Source organism: Mustela lutreola, chromosome 7, assembly GCF_030435805.1.
Source record: "Mustela lutreola isolate mMusLut2 chromosome 7, mMusLut2.pri, whole genome shotgun sequence".
NCBI classification, from domain to species: Eukaryota; Metazoa; Chordata; class Mammalia; order Carnivora; family Mustelidae; genus Mustela; species Mustela lutreola.
This window is the reverse complement of record NC_081296.1, coordinates 35,904,349-35,920,343: the sequence shown is the minus strand read 5'-3', so window position 1 is coordinate 35,920,343 and position 15,995 is coordinate 35,904,349. Positions and strand designations below refer to the sequence as shown.

The window sequence follows — 15,995 nt, the reverse complement described above, 5'->3', positions numbered from 1 at the left end:
TTGACCTTCCGCACAATTCCCAAAGGCATTTGAGCAGAAGTTTATCCCAATTTTGCAGATAGGATAGCTGAGGCCTAATGCTAGGCAGTAATTTTCTCTGTTTCACAGCAGGAGACAGGAGCAGAACCAAGGCAGGAACTGGGGTGCTGGCTCCAGTTCCAGCTACTTTGACAGTTGTCAACCACACAAACTAAAGTCCTAGGGCCACAGGAATAGTAGGGCCAGAGACCCCTGCCTTGTCCCAAGCTCAGCTGAGCCAGCCCCTTGGAGCATTTAGGCTTCTTCTGGACATGCACAGTCATGAAGCCTCATGCATATGTATGATTTATTCCTATTATAAGCTGAGCTGAGGTTGTACTTTCTGGCTAGGTCCTCCTGTGCTCTAGGACCCTCTCTGTCAGCCAGTGTTTTTAGGTTTCCTTCAGGGAGCCCACTGATGGGCCCACTTTACCCCACACCAACACACACTGGGAGCTGAAGGGGGGAAGCTGGGCCAGATGCTCCTTCTGGGTGCTGGGATGCCTTCCTTCTTCTTCTGGTTGCTGCTACGGCTGCTTCTAGATGCTTCCACCTGGTGGGAAGAAACACTTACATCAGTAGGGCCGGTCCTGCCACACATCCTGTCACCTCCCCAAGGCCCTAGTTGGACCCCAAGAGGAATGAGGCTGAGGCAGGTTATAAGCAACTACAGTGATGGCCCACCTCCTTGTCTGCCATCTACTTCCTGAATAAAGTCTTCACTAGCCTGGAGGGACATGTGGGGGCACTGCAGCCCAGGGGTGGTGACAGGAAGCAGGAGGAGACATCTTGACCTCCCAGGTTGCTGTCCAGGGTGACTCAGATGGCCATCTTCTCTGGGGGCAGGGCTCTGGAGCGCCCACATGGCAGCTCACACCCACTCACCACTGGCGCCTGCTTCTGCTCAATAAAGACTCATTAATGGACTTAAGTGAATTAGAGTCATTAACACTGTTATCAGAGGCCGGCAGAGGTTGGCGCCTGCCTTCTAGGCCCAACCCACAGTCTGGGGAACTTGGGCAAGGCCTTCACATCTCAGGGCCCTCACCTATAAATTGGGGTATAAATGTCCCCCGACCCCCACCACCTATACACACACACACACACACTTAGCACTATAGCTTCCATCACCTATAGGCAAAAAAAATTTTTTTTAAAGATTTATTTATTTAGGGGCATCTGGGTGGCTCAGTTGTTAAGCATCTGCTTTCAGCTCAGGTCATGATCCCAGGGTCCTGGGATTGAGCCCAACATTGGGCTCCCTGCTCAGGGGGGAGCTTGCTTCCCCTTCCCACTCCCCCCTGCTTGTGTTCCCTCTCTCGCTGTGTCTCTGTCAAATAAATAAAGTCTTTTTTTTTTTAAAGATGTGTTTATTGATTTGAGGGGGTGGGCAGAGGAAGAGACAGAGCCTTAGCAGACTCCCTGCTGAGTGCAGAGCCCCACGTGAGGTTCAATCTTACAACCCTGAGATCACGACCTGAGCTGAAATCAAGAGTCAGATGGATACTCAAATGACTGAGCCTGGAGGCATCCCTAGGCCAAGATTTCTAAGGTCCTAAGGCTGGCATTCAAGGCCACCTGGCCTGGTTCTTTCCACCTCTCTAGTTACTCTTCCACCCCGCCCCTCATCCCTATTTCGCTGCATACAGATTTGTGCTTTGCACATGTTACTTCCTCTGACTGGAAACTCAACTCTGCTTTTTCCCTAATCCTGCCCCAGACTGCTAAACTTCTGAGCACCCTTCAAACCCCTATGCCAGTGTTACCTCCTCTAAGAAGGCTTCCCTGACCAGCTCCCCCTGCCTATCCCAGGCTGGGTTACATAGTCGCTCTCTCTGGGGTCACCTAAGGGAACCACCCATAAGAGAGGTTATGTCTTGGACAAATATGAAAGAAAGCCCACTTTCCCCATGAGGAATTGCCCTGAAGGGCTTGTTCCTAAGCAAGTCAAGAAGAAAGCAGAAGTCAGGACAGAGCCCCAGCTTCCCTCTGTCATCTGCGGTGTGGTCGTCTATTTTGGTGTTTGTCTCCCCCACCAGCTACATCTACTTGAGAGATCAGAGTCCAGGTCTGTCTCACCCAGCGCCAGGCACAAAAAGGTGTACCCCTCAGTTGGATTTCCAGAGGAGGTAAGGGGGTGGGGGGAATAGTTCTAGGAGCTTCCTCTAGGACTTTTTCTCCAAAGAGCCCTTGTCAAGAAGGAAGGACACAGCCTCCCTCCAATCCCTTCCCCACTCCCTCCCAATTCCCTGCTCAGCACCTTCAGAATCACTTAATTTTTACAGATTTTTTCCCTCCTTAATTACAGCTCATGTAACAAATAACAAATAAATGAGGGGGGGCAGGGGACAGGGAAGAAAATCACAGATGCTGCCAGCCTCTCACTGCGGCATCCCATTCCAGGAGCTCGGAGCTAGGACAGAGGCAGTGGAAGGGAGGCTTTCAGAACAGAGAGTGGTTCTCACACTGTACCTTCTTACTGTCTGTGGCTCCAAGACGAGCTATATTGGGCCCTCTCCAGGCCAGAGACTTTCTTGGCCATACCACGCGGGTAGGAGCTCTCTAGACCTCTCCTGCTCTGGCCCCTGGTGAGGGAATTGTCCACGAAATGAAGATGATACATTGCAACTGCCGTTCATTGAGGGCCTTCAGTGTACCAGGCACTTGGCTCAACCACTGCTCTGATCATCACAGCAACACTTCCCACAAGCCATTCTAGAGGGGGGAAACTGAGGCCCAGGAAGAGAAAGTGATTCCCCACTAGGAAGTAGGTCTGATTTCAAAGTCTGCACTTTCCATGAAACCATGCTGCCGCCCACCCATATGAGCACACCTACCCCCTCAGAGGGTCTGAGCATCTCCTGGGCAATCCTACCACTACCTCTGCTGTCCCAGCAAGAGCCACATTCTCTCTCTTTCCTCCTCTCTGGGTTGGGTACAGACGAGGAAAGCAGCCCAAATCCTCAAAATCCTTTTTGCTTTCTCACTGCCTATACTGGATGGGTAAAGATGGTCAGAAGCATTTTTATTGAAAGGGGTGTAAAAACAAAGCCCAGGGGCGCCTGGCTGGCTCAGTGGGTTAAGCATCTGACTTTGGCTCAGTTCAGGATCTCTGGGTCCTGGGATCAAGCCCCGTATTGGGCTCAAGCCCCTGCCTGAGTTGGGCTCCCCACTCAGCAAGGAGTCTGCTTGTCCCTCTCCCTCTGCCCCTTTCCCTACCCCCTCACCCTCTGCTGCTCCCCCTCTCCTCATCCTCTCTCTCTCAAATAAATACAAATCTTTAAAAAGATAAATAGAAACAAAGCACAAAGGAGCCAAAAACAAACCATCAAGACATACTTTTTTTCTTAAAGCATGAGGACATGACCGCCAAGCCCCAGTTTCAAATCTGTCAAGGCTGCAGCAGGGCAGTAAAGCCTTGGGTCTGCTGGGCCTGGTGGCTCTGGGCCTCTGTGGCTCTGGGCCACCCTGCCTTTCACTGACAGACTCCTTGGAGAACTGACCCTGAAGAAGAACTAATCTAAACCCAGCTGCCCAGGTCAATGCTGATTCCCTCTCTGTCAAGAGATTTGTCCCTTATGCCTGGGTGGCTCAGTCCGTTGGGCTGCTGCCTTTGGCTGGGGTCACGATTCCAGGGTCTTGGGATCGAGTCCTGCACGAGACTACTTGCTCAGTGGGAAGCCTGCTTCTCTCTCTGCCTCTGCCTGCTTGTGCCCTCTCTTTCTCTCTGACAAATAAATAAATAAATCTTAAAAAAAAAAAAAAAAAAAAAGATTTGTCCCTTACGGATCTGGATTTCTCTTGATTTAAGGGGTGGGTGAATTCTATCCACCTCCCTTGCCCCCAGGCAGGGATCATGGAGCAGCAGGAATAATGGAGGTGACTTTGACCTCTGAAGGGGTGGGAGGAAGATGCACACACAGCTGGGAGTGTATTGTTCCCGACCCACCACTAATCCACGGGCCTCAGGTACAGCCACGTAGTAGCGCACATGGGGAAAGGGCAGATAGGCCAGCTGGTGGGGTAGGTACCATTCATTCATTCATTCATTCATTCATCGAATATTAATTCAACATCTACGCACTGTGTGCCAGGCAGTGCTCCTCCTGCTGTAGGCACTGGGGACGGTGAAGGACAAAACCCAGACGGGTTCCTGGCTTTGTCACTCTTAGAGTCTAGTGTAAACATTTTCTGTAAAGGCTGGAAGTAAATATTTTATGGTTCATGGGCCACATATAGCCTTTGTTGCACATTCGTCTTTGTTTTCTTACAGCCCTTTCAGGATGCACCAAGGAGCCTTAGCTCACCCGCGGCACAGAAACAGATTGCTGGCTGAATTTGGCCCACGGGCCCTAGTTTGTCAGTCCTGGGTCTGGTGCAACCTATCCCACAGAAGGATAATTTAGATTTTTAGTGGTTTCATTTAAAAAGTGGAACGAAATGGTGAAATTAATTTTAATGATATAGTTTATTTAAGCTAATATATTCATAATATTTTCATGTTAAGATTCTTCAGTGGACACCCCCCCACACACACCATTGCTCTCAAAGTGGAGTCCAAAGTCCCTTCCTGTGGTCTGCAGGGAAATACGTCAGCATGGTTTTTGCTGTAAGTAACAAAACAGCAAACTAGTACTGCCTTAAATCTAGACAAATGTATGCACAAAACAGGAAGTCGAAGTACGTGGACCTCCTTTCGCTTCTCATTGGCCAGAACTGGGTCATGTGTCCATTCTCGAGCCAATCATTCACTGGTAAAGATACAGACTTGCCACTCCACTGCCCAGGGCTGAGGTCGGTGGATTCTTCCGCTGCTTGGGGAGATGGGTGGGGAGGAAGTTGTGACACTCACTGCTCCTGCACAGCCCTCTTGCGTTGGGTTTAGGGCCTGCCCCCAGCCTGTCCCCCCACACCCAACCTCACTCTCTATGATCTAACCTCCTCGGGTCCACCGAAGTGCCTTCCTTCCTTTGCCTGTAAGACTTCATACATGCTGTTCCTTCTCCTTGGAATGCTTTTCCCTTTCTCCGCCTCTCTCCCCACCTTTGCCTGGCTACTTCCTCTTGTCCTCTAAGCTTCAGGCCAGATGCTGTTTCCACAGGAAAACCACACCTGGTCCCCCAGATCAGATCGAGGGCTCCGGGAGGGACAGAGACCATAGCCGACTCACTTCCCAGGGTCTGGCACAGAACCTACGCAGAGTAGGTACTTGTTGAATAGGACCACTTCTCATTGTAGAATTGTGGTGAGAGAGAAGACAGAGCAGTTCTCCATACCACCCAGGGCCTTCTAGAGAGTAGTACCCTGCCCAGGGAGAGGCCAGGTCAGGAGACTCAAGTTTGGGTGCCAGGTCTCCCCCTGACCTTGGGTGTGACCTTGGGCAGGACTTCTCTGAGCCTGACCAGGTTTGGGGGATGATGGGTAGATGAGAATGCTGGGAGCTGGGGCAGGGAGCTGAGGCCAGGGCACATGAGTTTCCTCTGCCCAAGGCAGGGACTGAGATGCCCGCAGAGCCCATGTAGAACCAGGCCTCCTCAGCGGGGAGGGCTCCAAGCCTCTAAGAGAGTAGGAGGCAGGAAAAAAGCACGATTGAAATTCCATCAGGCACTCACTGAGCCTGCTCCCTGGAGCCCCTGTGCCTTTGTTCCGTTTAATCAATATGTAATTAAACTGAAATCCCAGCTTAAGAATTTCCAGCGGTGTTTAGACCAGGCTTTCCAAGGGGCTGGCAGATTTGAGGCTCCTGGGTCCTCTAGCTATTAGCCCTTCACCAGCCTGGCCTCTGCCCCGCCCCACCGGGCCTCAAGGTCACCTTCCCAGCCTGCCAGGCCCCAGTGGGACTCTAGTCTTCCACAGACTTTCTGGAGGAGATGGTGGGGCCTCCCAGGGGCAAGAGATTCAGGAGGAGCATGCAAGCTCCCTCGGTCACCATGACCACCCCAGGGCCATCCCGGGTCCAGTTGTCCTTGTGTGACAGGGAGGAAACTGAGGATAGTGAGGCCATAGTGGAAATGACTCTCAAGCTGCACCCCCCACCTACCTCCTCTCTACTCTCTCCTTGGGGTGACCCAGGACTCTGACGCCACAGGCTGCTGCGTGCCGAGCACTTACCATATGTCATACGCTATTCTGACTCCTTCACATGCATTAACCCATTTACTCTTCCAAAGAGCCCGTGACGGGGGTATTCAGAGTAACTCCATGTTAAGATGAGGAAACTGAGGCCCAGAGTCCCCGGGGGTCCCCAGCTAGTTGATGGTGGAGCTAGGATTAACCCCAGTGCTGCTTGTTCCAGAGCTTTAAGCACTCAGGGCCCTGGCATTGGGACCTCACTGCTAAGACCCTCTGACCTCTGTCACCAGGAGCCAACAGACAGCCCAGTCCCCGTCCTGGTCGGCCCCACACCTGCCACAATCATTCTTCATGTACCTCCTCACAAGCCCAGAACTGGCTTTCAGGTGTGAGGCTGAAACTCCTCCAGGGCTCCCACCGTCAACACCTCCAAGTCCTCCGAGTTCTTCTGCACGGACAGCTCTGTGTTCAGGGATGTCTGAAACCCTGCCCTTAAATCAACATTGGCCAGCGGAAACAGCATGAGCCACAAGGGTAAGGCACACACGCTAGTAAGGAAAGGCACTGAAAGAAAAAAGAAGCAGGTGTAATGAATTTAAATATATATTTAACCAGAAGAATTTAAAATATTATCACTTCTGCATATAATCAGTATTAAAAAACTATTGAGCTCTTTTACGTTCTTTTGTAGCTGTCAGTCTCTGAAATCCGGTATGTATTTTCTACTTAGAGCACATCTCGATCTAGATGGGGCAAGTCTCAAGTGTCCAGTGGCCACACACAGCATCCATGAAGGGAGAGTGCCCTCCTCCCAACCTATCTGACAAAACCTGGATAAGAAGCCCTCAAGGAGCCATGTGGGACCTCAATAACCAGCCGAGACGGCCCAGCTCCTGTGTGACAGGTGGCAAGGACCCCAGGAGGCATCAGGGGAGGGTTTGGAGAGGGTGGGGCTGCTGAGGCTGGGGTAGAGTCCAGACAAAGGAACAAGATGGGCAAGGCCAGGCCAGCCAATCCTGAGGTTTGAAGTTGGCCTCTCTGTGCAATGTCCATCCTCACTCACCACAGCCCTGGTTAATGTAGTAGTAAGTCTCGGGTAGAGCCAAGGCTGGACTGGGTCCTGACCGGAGAGAAAGGTGTGGGGGGAGAGCTCATACAGCTGGAGAACAACCAAAGGAACACACTTGGGCATCTGGGCTGCATGTCCTTTGTCCTCCTAGTCTTTCTTGGATATGGGCCTCCCAGGTGGAATAGTCAGGGGATTCAGGACCAGAACCTGAACTCTGCACTGAGACTTTGACCTTGAGAGAGGCTAGGGGCTGGGCCCAGGGGGAACAGCCAGATAAGCAAGGGCAGGCAGGCAGCAGAGGTCTGATCTTCTCTAGCCAAAACGGCAGTGGAGCTGCCAAAACAGCCTTGGAATCCTGGAAGCATCTTTCAAAGGGGTTGATATTTATGGAAGCACCCAGAATCTTGCTTGGAGAGCAGAAGGTACTCAATGTGCTTACTCTGAACCCAAATCTGTAGGTCGTAGGGAGCCGGTGCCTGAGTGGGAGAGTGGCCAGAATGGGAGCCCAGGAGCACTGGGTACAGAATGGGTGGGTGGGACAATGCGGTCGATGAGGTCAGAGGCAGTGACCATGACACTGCTCAAAATGGCCAGCCCCAGGTTCAGCCGGCCTGGTCCAGACCACAGATGCCGTGGGGGGGTGGGGCAAGAGGGCTCCAGCCAGTCCCAAGGTTGGGCTGGTGGCTGTCCCGGCCCAGCCTTCTTGAATGGAACCTCAAGACAGCTGTCCTGGAGCACAAACAAAGCTCTTTCCTGGGGATGTCCCCACAGGCCACTCCCCTCCTTTCCTCCCTCCCTTCTGGTTTGTGCCAGCCTTCAAAGATGATGTAGGGGCCGCTTGTGGAGAAAGGGCTAGTTGAGATGAAAGAGAAGGCTAAGAAAATGTGACGGGGGTTCAGCTCCCCAGGGACTGGTGAGAGCGGGAGGCTGGCTCTGGGTCGTGACAGTCATGATGATTGAAATCCTCCCCAGCTTCCTCCTGACACCAATGCCTTCTCCCCCTACTCTTAGGACCCTCCCTTGGAGATGGTGGCAAAGGCTATTGTCTTCTGTTGCCAAGGGACAACCAGAGCAATTAGTGGGTTTCCTGTACCAGGCTTACCTTGCATGGCACCCTCTCTCTGAGCTCTTAGCCTGTGGCCTCGACCCACTGGCCCTTTCCAGAGCAGGATGGGGGAGAGGCAGAGAGAGCCGGGTTGGTTGGTCGGGGAGGGGGTAATGGATTTGGGGCCCACGGAGGCCTGGAGACACAGGGAAGTGCAAAGCATGGCTCAGGACCCAGGACCTTGGCACCTCCATGTCTGTTCTATGTCTGGGAAGTGCAGAGGGAGTGCAGAGCTGCAAACAGGCTCCCCGCATCAGCTAGGAGACTCCCAGGCTGCAGGCTTTCAGGGTGCACCCACGACTTTTGCTGAAGCTTTATACTATCTGTATTCTTTTCCTAATACTCTTTAAGCCAACTTACTTTTTTACTTTGATAAATTTTATTTATTTATTTATTTATTTTAAAAGTTTTGTTTATTCATTTAAGAGTCAGGGAGAGAGAGAGAGAGAGCTGGGGGGCAGGGGCAGAGGAAGACAGGATCACAGACTCTGCACTCAGCAGAGCCCAATGCCCGGCTCCAGGTGGGGTTCACCGTGGGGCTCCATCTCATGACCCTGAGATCACGACATGAGCCCCAGAGATGTTTCTTTTAAAATATATTTACCCAGGGGTACTTGGGGAGCACAGTCGGTTAAGCATCTAACTCTTGGTCTCTGCTCAGTCATGATCTTGGGGTCATGAGAGTCTGCTTCACATTCTTTCTCCCTCTTTCTCTGCCCCTCCTGCTCATGCTCTCTCTCATATACATAACAAAATGAAAAGAAAACCTTTCTACTAGTAACTTCAGAAAAAAATCTATGCTCAATTTTCATAAATAAAAGGTATGTGTAAAACCAAATGCAATGACAGTGATAAAAATGTGACCCCATTCTAAAACATTAACTAATCTTGGAAATCAGCAGTCTTTGAGTCTGAAGCCTGTCATTTTTGTTTAAGGGAAGAAGATTTCCAAGAGTTGGAGGTGCTGAAGGTGAATCAGCTGAGCCTTTCTCGATGTTTCCAGAGAGCTTTTGAGGCTAACTGGAGGCAGACTAACTTTCCCATCGAGTAACCATTTAATGACAGGATGATGAGTTTGTGTTTGACATAAAACCACCTCCCTACCCCCTGTCACCTCCATTTTCCCCCAGGTTAATCCTGGTGTCAGGACCACCGGCCCAGTGGCACCTGCCGCACAGTGCATTTGGGGAAGTCATGTAACTTCTGAGCCTTAATCTGCTCATCTATAACATGGACAGAGTTTTTTGAACTTGCAATGAAATAATAGCAGCTCATTGTTGCTATTATCACATAGTAGACACTCAATAAAGATTTCCATCCTTTTTTGGCAACATTGTTGACTCTCCTAAGGCCACTGTTTGAGCTGTGGGGTCATTTATGACAGCCCAGGACCTAGTCCCTCGTAGAACCCCAGGTGCATAAACAGAAGCATGTGTAATTTATTATTCTTCAGGTGGTCAGACCCACTAGGAAGGCCATCGGGAGCAGCTAAGGACATTCCCAGAGCCTACAGCTTGTGCCTCTCTGGACCTACAGGGCAGGGAGGCCCGTAGGACACTGTCCCGGTGCCTGGGGATCCACAGAGAGCAAACCCTGCCCCCTCTTCATCCCAGACCCTGATTGTCAGGGAGGACACAGGACCAGGGCCAGGAAAAACAGGGAGCAGGGAGACGGGGTGTGTAGGTCACCGAGTAGTCTTGGGCCCCAATTGCAGAAGGAACGTCTAGTGAAAAGCTGAGGACATTACTCTGGGGTCAAGACCTCTTCATTCTGGGGGCGGTGGAGGAGTCCTGCAAGAAGGTGAGGAGGGAGAAGAGAGGCAGTGTGCCTGCAGGGGGAGCCTCCCCTCAATTCTTCTGGCTCTATTTTACTTCCCAGACATCCCTCCACTCCTATCAGCCTTGGGTAGGGCAGGGGATCTAGATGCTTGCCCTAGCCCGCCGCCCCCGCACCCCGCCCCAGACAGGGTCAGGCTAGGCAGCTTCCCAGACTCTGCCCTCAAGACCGGCCTGCTGGCCCAGATGGAGCCACGGGTGTCATCTGGAAGGAGAGGAGAGACAGGCACCTGTAAATGTCAGAAGGGGAGGAGAGGTGCGAGAGGCAGGGGTGGAGAAGGGAGGGAATGGGGTGGGATCTCCTCCAGCCCTCCCCTAACTGCATCTCAGAGATGCAGCCCCCTGAATCTGTCCCAAGAACCCCAGTGTGGCCAGGGTCACTGCTCCACGCTATGAACGGGGAAATGAATCAGAGGGAGGCTCTGTCTTCCCTTAGTTACATTTGGGGCCCTCCTCCTTCCAGTGGGGGCAGTGGGCACCTGTGGGTTAATGCATTTGCCTTCCAGAATCATACGCAAGGAGGATTTCTGGCAGCCTGGAGTGGCCTTGGAAAAGGGCTCTTAAAGGACCTACAAAACACCTGCCAGGGCCGGGACAGCTCCTTCCACAGGCACATCTGCCCTGACCATCTTAGAAGGGCCAGCCGCACCTGAACATGGGTGCTTCAGCTGGGGGTCCCTCTCCCTGTATCTCCTCAAGGCCAGCTTCCCCCCACATCCCTGAGTGGGGAAGCTCACCATGCTGGGCAGAGGCAGAGAAGCTTCCCGTCACTTTGGGCCATGCCTGTGTGCCCAGGGTAGCCCTGACATGAGCCCCTTAAAGGTGGCATGCCAGCCATGGAGGGGGCCTCTGGAGCCAAGTGTGGAAAAGGAGGGGCCTAAGAGCAGATGTTGAACCAACATCATAGACCTAGTCAGGGCCCTAAACCCTAAACCCAGTTAAAAGAGGCTCCTGCCCTGAGCCCTGCACATTAGACAGCCAGCTTTGCACCTGGAACACTGCCGTGAGGGACCTCCTCCGTGGGCCCCCCCTTTCTGAGAGGGCACCATGCCTCTGATGCCCACACTTGGGTCCTGAGGGGTCTCCAGGGGCTGTGTGCATGGTGTGGGGACAGAGCGTGGCCTTGCAAGCTAGGGTGTCTGTCCCCCTGTAGGTGAGCAAGGCCCTTTTCAGGGTGAGACACAGCCAGTGGTGAAGGGAAAGGAGAGGAGAGGCTGGCCAGGGCTTAGGGCTACAGTCTAGGGCCAGCTTTTCCCCAGAATTCTATATTTGAACCTGGCCTTTCAAGTTGCTATGAGGTATATTTGTCAAAGTAGGAGCCTAGAACATGTTTAACAGTTTGCTAGCTTGATTTATAATTTAAACACCTAGATGTATGTCATACAGACTTTCTTTTATACCGTCACCCCAGATCCTGCAAATGTTAGGGGTGAGCCTGAGCTCGGGGCGTCATTAGACTCAGTGACCTGTGCTCTGAGATGCTCTCTGCCAGCAGTGTGGGGCAAGGCAGCCACCACCACGAGGTGTGGCCCTGGGCACAGTTGTGAGCAAGCACCAGCCTATGAGGTCTCCCAGCTGGTAGGGATTTGAGTTCAGCGATGAACTCCCCATTGCACAGATGGCAAAACCGAGGCCTAGAGCATTCCAGGGAGGCCTAGCGGGTTCCACTGATGTGCGTGCGCAGAACCCAGGACCACGCACACGTCTGTGCCAAGGCAGGGTACCCCGTGTGTCAGCGGGGGTGTGCACGCACAGGACTGCATGCACAGGCGATTTGGGGGGACTTGCTTTCTTCACATTTGTTCTGCACCACGGAAGATCCATCATTTCCTTTTCCTGAAATGATGTTGACCTGATTAAAATTTTTATTGGATTTTGCAAAATAATTTCATATACAACATTCCCTGGGGGGAGTCACTGGAGGAGGCGATGGCGGAGGATGGCAGGGAATGGGGGTTGGGGGGCTAATAGGCGAAGAGAGAGCCACAAGTAGCTTTAGAAAGAGCTTGAGTTGGAAAATATTTCACAGGCTGCTGAAATGACCGGCGGGGGGCAGGCCGGGCAGCAGGGAGATGAAAGGCTGTGCCTTGTGAGTCGTGTTCTTGGGAAGCTGCAAGTGGAGCACTGAAGTAGGCCGGCCGTGGGAGGACCAGAGGGCATCAGAGGCCCGCGCCCCCAGAGGGACCTGCAGGGGCCGGAGAGGAGGGCTCCACGGGCACAGGGGACAGAGGTTGGCTTATCCCCTCTTGCCTCCCTCCCCAGCCCAAGGCCTTGGCTTGCTGCTGGTGGGATTGTCAGGGTCTGCTTGCATGTGCCTATAGGGGGATGGGGTCAAGGCCAAAGCCAAGGGAGGCTGCGGATGGCAGTAGCCGAGTCAACACCCCTTCTGCGGTAGTGGCCACCCTGTGGGAGCATTTGGGGACCTGGGTTTCCCCCAGCCTGGCTCAGCCACGGGTGGCCAAGTGACCTTGGGGAAATCATTTAAGCTCTTGAGGCTACGTTTTCTCACTCTGAGGTGTTGGCAGGACTCGAGGAGACAAGGGGTGCAAAGGGCTAGCACAGCTGCTCTCAGGCCTGGCAGTTGTTTTATTTATTACTATGGTTATGTATTCATTCATTCATTCATTCATTCTAGAAACTTCATTCTGCCTACCCTCTGCCAGGCACATGGGGGGTGGGGAGTGGAAAGTGCCTGACCACCTGGGGCTCCCATTTTAGAGGGGAGACCAACACCAAACCAAGTAAGAAAGTAAAATAAATTCTATTTTCGATGGTGATAGGTGCTGTGGAAGGAAATCAGCAGGAACCTGGCAGTTCTGGGAGGGGCTGCCGTTTGTGCAAGGGGTCAGGAAAGGTTTTTGAGAGTAGATGTAAAGCGGGGGAGGCGGTGATTCCGTGGGTCTGGGCGAATAGAATCTGAGATCAAGGGAAGAGTAAGTGCGAAGGCCTTGAGGTGCTGGTTGTTGGACATGCTGGGGGCACATCAGAGAGGCCAGTGAGGTGGAAGCAGAGTGAGTGGGGGAGGGAGAGAGTGGAAAACATGAGGCCAGAGAGGGGAGGGGCCACATCATGAAGACCACACAGGTGGTTGTGAGGACCTGGGCTTTCTTCTCTGATGGTGACAGGAGCCGTGGCAGGGTTAGCCTTCTCCCTGGAGGAGTGAGTGTCTTCTCTTCTGGTGCACAGGTGAGCCAGGTGCCTGCTCCCCAAAGACAGGATAGTTAGGTGGGAGCCCTTGACCCCTACCAGGGAACGCCTGGAACAGGAAAGGATGGGGGGTGGGGAGGCAGAGCGGCCCACAGGCCCCAGCCTCTCTGCTGGGCCTGGACCAGTCCCTGGACCACAGGACAGTCAGGACAGTCCCTGGACCACAGTGGCCAGTCCCAGGGTCTGCCTCGCCCCGTCATGGGTGCTAGCCGCCCCTCCCGCCTCACATTCCCAGCGCTCTCCACAGCCTGGACGCTCAGCCCGTCAGTTCCAACCACTGGTTTTGTTTGTGCAATCTCAACAAGAACGGGAACGAAATCAGTTCAGTTGATGAAAACAAACCTCTACAAAGGGACAGAGTGCCAGATCGAGCCTGGCCAGATCCGTAGTGGGGAGCCCCACCTGGGGGAGGGCCCTATTACGGCAGACACAGCAGAAAGCCCCCATAACCGAGGAGGAAACATAAACCCTCTGCGGGAGACCTGACCCGTTCAGGGTCAAAGACTGGACACACAGACGTCCTGAGTTCCCACGCCGTGAAGGGACATCACCAGCCCTGGGGGAGGCAGTAAAGACAAGCCAAGTTCAGGGTCGCAGTGCCCAGGTCCGGGAGGGCGGGAGGGGCTGAAGTCCAGCCCAGGCAGCACTCATGACTCTGCACCCTGGCCTGGAGCTGTGTCCCCTGGAGGAAGGACGTCTCTTTCTAATTTGCCCAGAAGCCCCATGTAGGCCAGCAGTGGCCCTACCTTAGTCCCTGGACCCATCAAAGAACATCCTAAGTGGGATCGAACGTGCACTCCAGAGCAGTGTCTCTGGCTCCCCTGTGGCCGTTGAATTGGAGGAGCCAGGAGGACCAAGGATCCAGGAAAGATATGGGATGCCTGAGTGGGGTGGCAGAGGGGGCATAGTATGGGAGTCACTGGGAGAAGTCCCGTTTAACTGGGGCGGAGCAGGGGGGACGGGGTAAGCCAGGGACTGGGATGGGGAACTCCAGGGACCAGAGCAAATCTGAGGGAGAGGGGGGTCCCCTCCTTCCCACCTGCCAAATGTTGGGGAGCCAGGCTTAAACCCCAAAGCCGCTGCTTCCTCCGTCCACTGTTACATGCTACTTTCTCGTCCTATCTTCTCCTTATCTCTGCCAGCCCCCCCAGTTATCAGCCAGGTCTCTAAATAGAGAGCCCCCGAGAAGGGGTCAGAAAGAAGGTGTTTGCCCCGGGCAGCTATTTTTACTTAGTGCCCAGATATTTTTTTAAAAAATAAGCCGAGGGGTGCCTGCATGGATCAGTTGGTTAAGCAGCTGCCTTCAGCTCAGGCCATGGTTCCAGGGTCCTGGGATCCAGCCCCACATTGGGCTTCCTGCTCAGCAGAGAGCCTGCTTCTCTCTCTCCCTCTGCCTACTGCTCTGCTTACTTGTGCTTTCTATCTCTCTGTCAAATAAATAAATAAAATCTTAAAAAAAAAATAAATAAGCCGAGCCCACAGGGTATCATGCCTTCTAGGGTCTCACTAAGCCCAGGATGGGGGACACAGACCAGCCTGGCTGGCCCAAATATTTGCTGCGTTGCCGGGTAACCACCAGTTGGCCCCGAAAGCTGGCATCTGTGGATCTGAGACTTGGAAGGAGATTCACAGCCGCCCAGGGCTTGGAAGCAGAAACGGTCGGTGCAGTCTCCTGCGTGAGTCTGTGTGAGGATCCTCCAGAAGCTGCCCCCACCCCCAGGAGATGGGATGAGTGGCTTCCCAGGGAGACCCAGGCAGCCTGAGGCCGCTTGAAGCAGCTGACTGCTCTGGGCACACAGGCCTGGGCCTCTCTCTCCCCTCTTGCTTCACACACCCACCACAGGCATGCATAGGGGGTTGCTGGCTATTTCTACAAGGGTCTGCCCAACCTATGTTCAGGGACAACCTGGACAGGGACAGCTGTACACAGAAGTGAAGAAGTGCAATGAAGTCGGAAGAGCTTTGAGAGAGCCCCACCCCCACCCCCAACTCCTGTGACTTGGTCTTCTAGAAATTTCATCATTGGGTGTGAAGCTTCCCTAAGAATCGGGAGGGACATTGGAGGCATGATGTACTGCAGGGGCCCAGACCAGACGGCGTCCAGCCTCTGCTTTCGCAGCCTGAGGAATGGGAAGCTCACCACCTCAAGCAGCTGTTTGTCATCTTGGTGAGAGCAGTGACTGGAACAAAGTTCCTGATGCTGGGCCTCTTCCTCTGAACCTTCCTGAACCTTCCTCTGGAGGAAGGCAGGGGCTCAGGGAGAGATTGCTGGTCACATGTAAGGTGGGGATGACCTCAAGAGGGCTTCCCTCCTGCCCTGGGAAACCCTGAGCCTTCCAACAGACACCTCAATGTTTGAACCCTGGAAAACTATGTGACAGTATACAGAAATAAGGCATTTGTCTGTGTGTCCCAAATCACAGACAGTGAGTGGGCAAGCAGGGAGCATAGGCCAGCTCAGCTCTGTGTGAACTCCAGCCCCCACAGCCCACCAGCTGGGAGACCCATCAGTGGCTTTGTTTCTCCGAGCCTCAATTTCCTCCTCCATAAAATGGGCACAACACCAGTATTGCAGGGGATTGTGGTGAGGAGATAATGGTTAATGGCCATAGAGCTGTCCCCAGCAGGGGCATTTGCCCCTTCCTCCTCCAAGCTGCACCTATTCTGACCCAAGCATGCCCCCATTTCC

General features: G+C 53.3%; 1 long non-coding RNA gene across 1 annotated transcript; it reads right to left on the bottom strand.

Moving 5' to 3' along the window:
- Positions 1–339: 339 nt before the first annotated feature.
- LOC131835215 (uncharacterized) lies at positions 340–7,663 on the bottom strand. The gene is made up of 3 exons (XR_009355109.1): positions 7,599–7,663; positions 6,448–6,654; positions 340–571 (listed from the first exon to the last, which is right to left on the bottom strand). It is a non-coding gene; the product is annotated as an uncharacterized LOC131835215 (long non-coding RNA).
- Between the last annotated feature and the right edge of the window lie 8,332 nt (positions 7,664–15,995).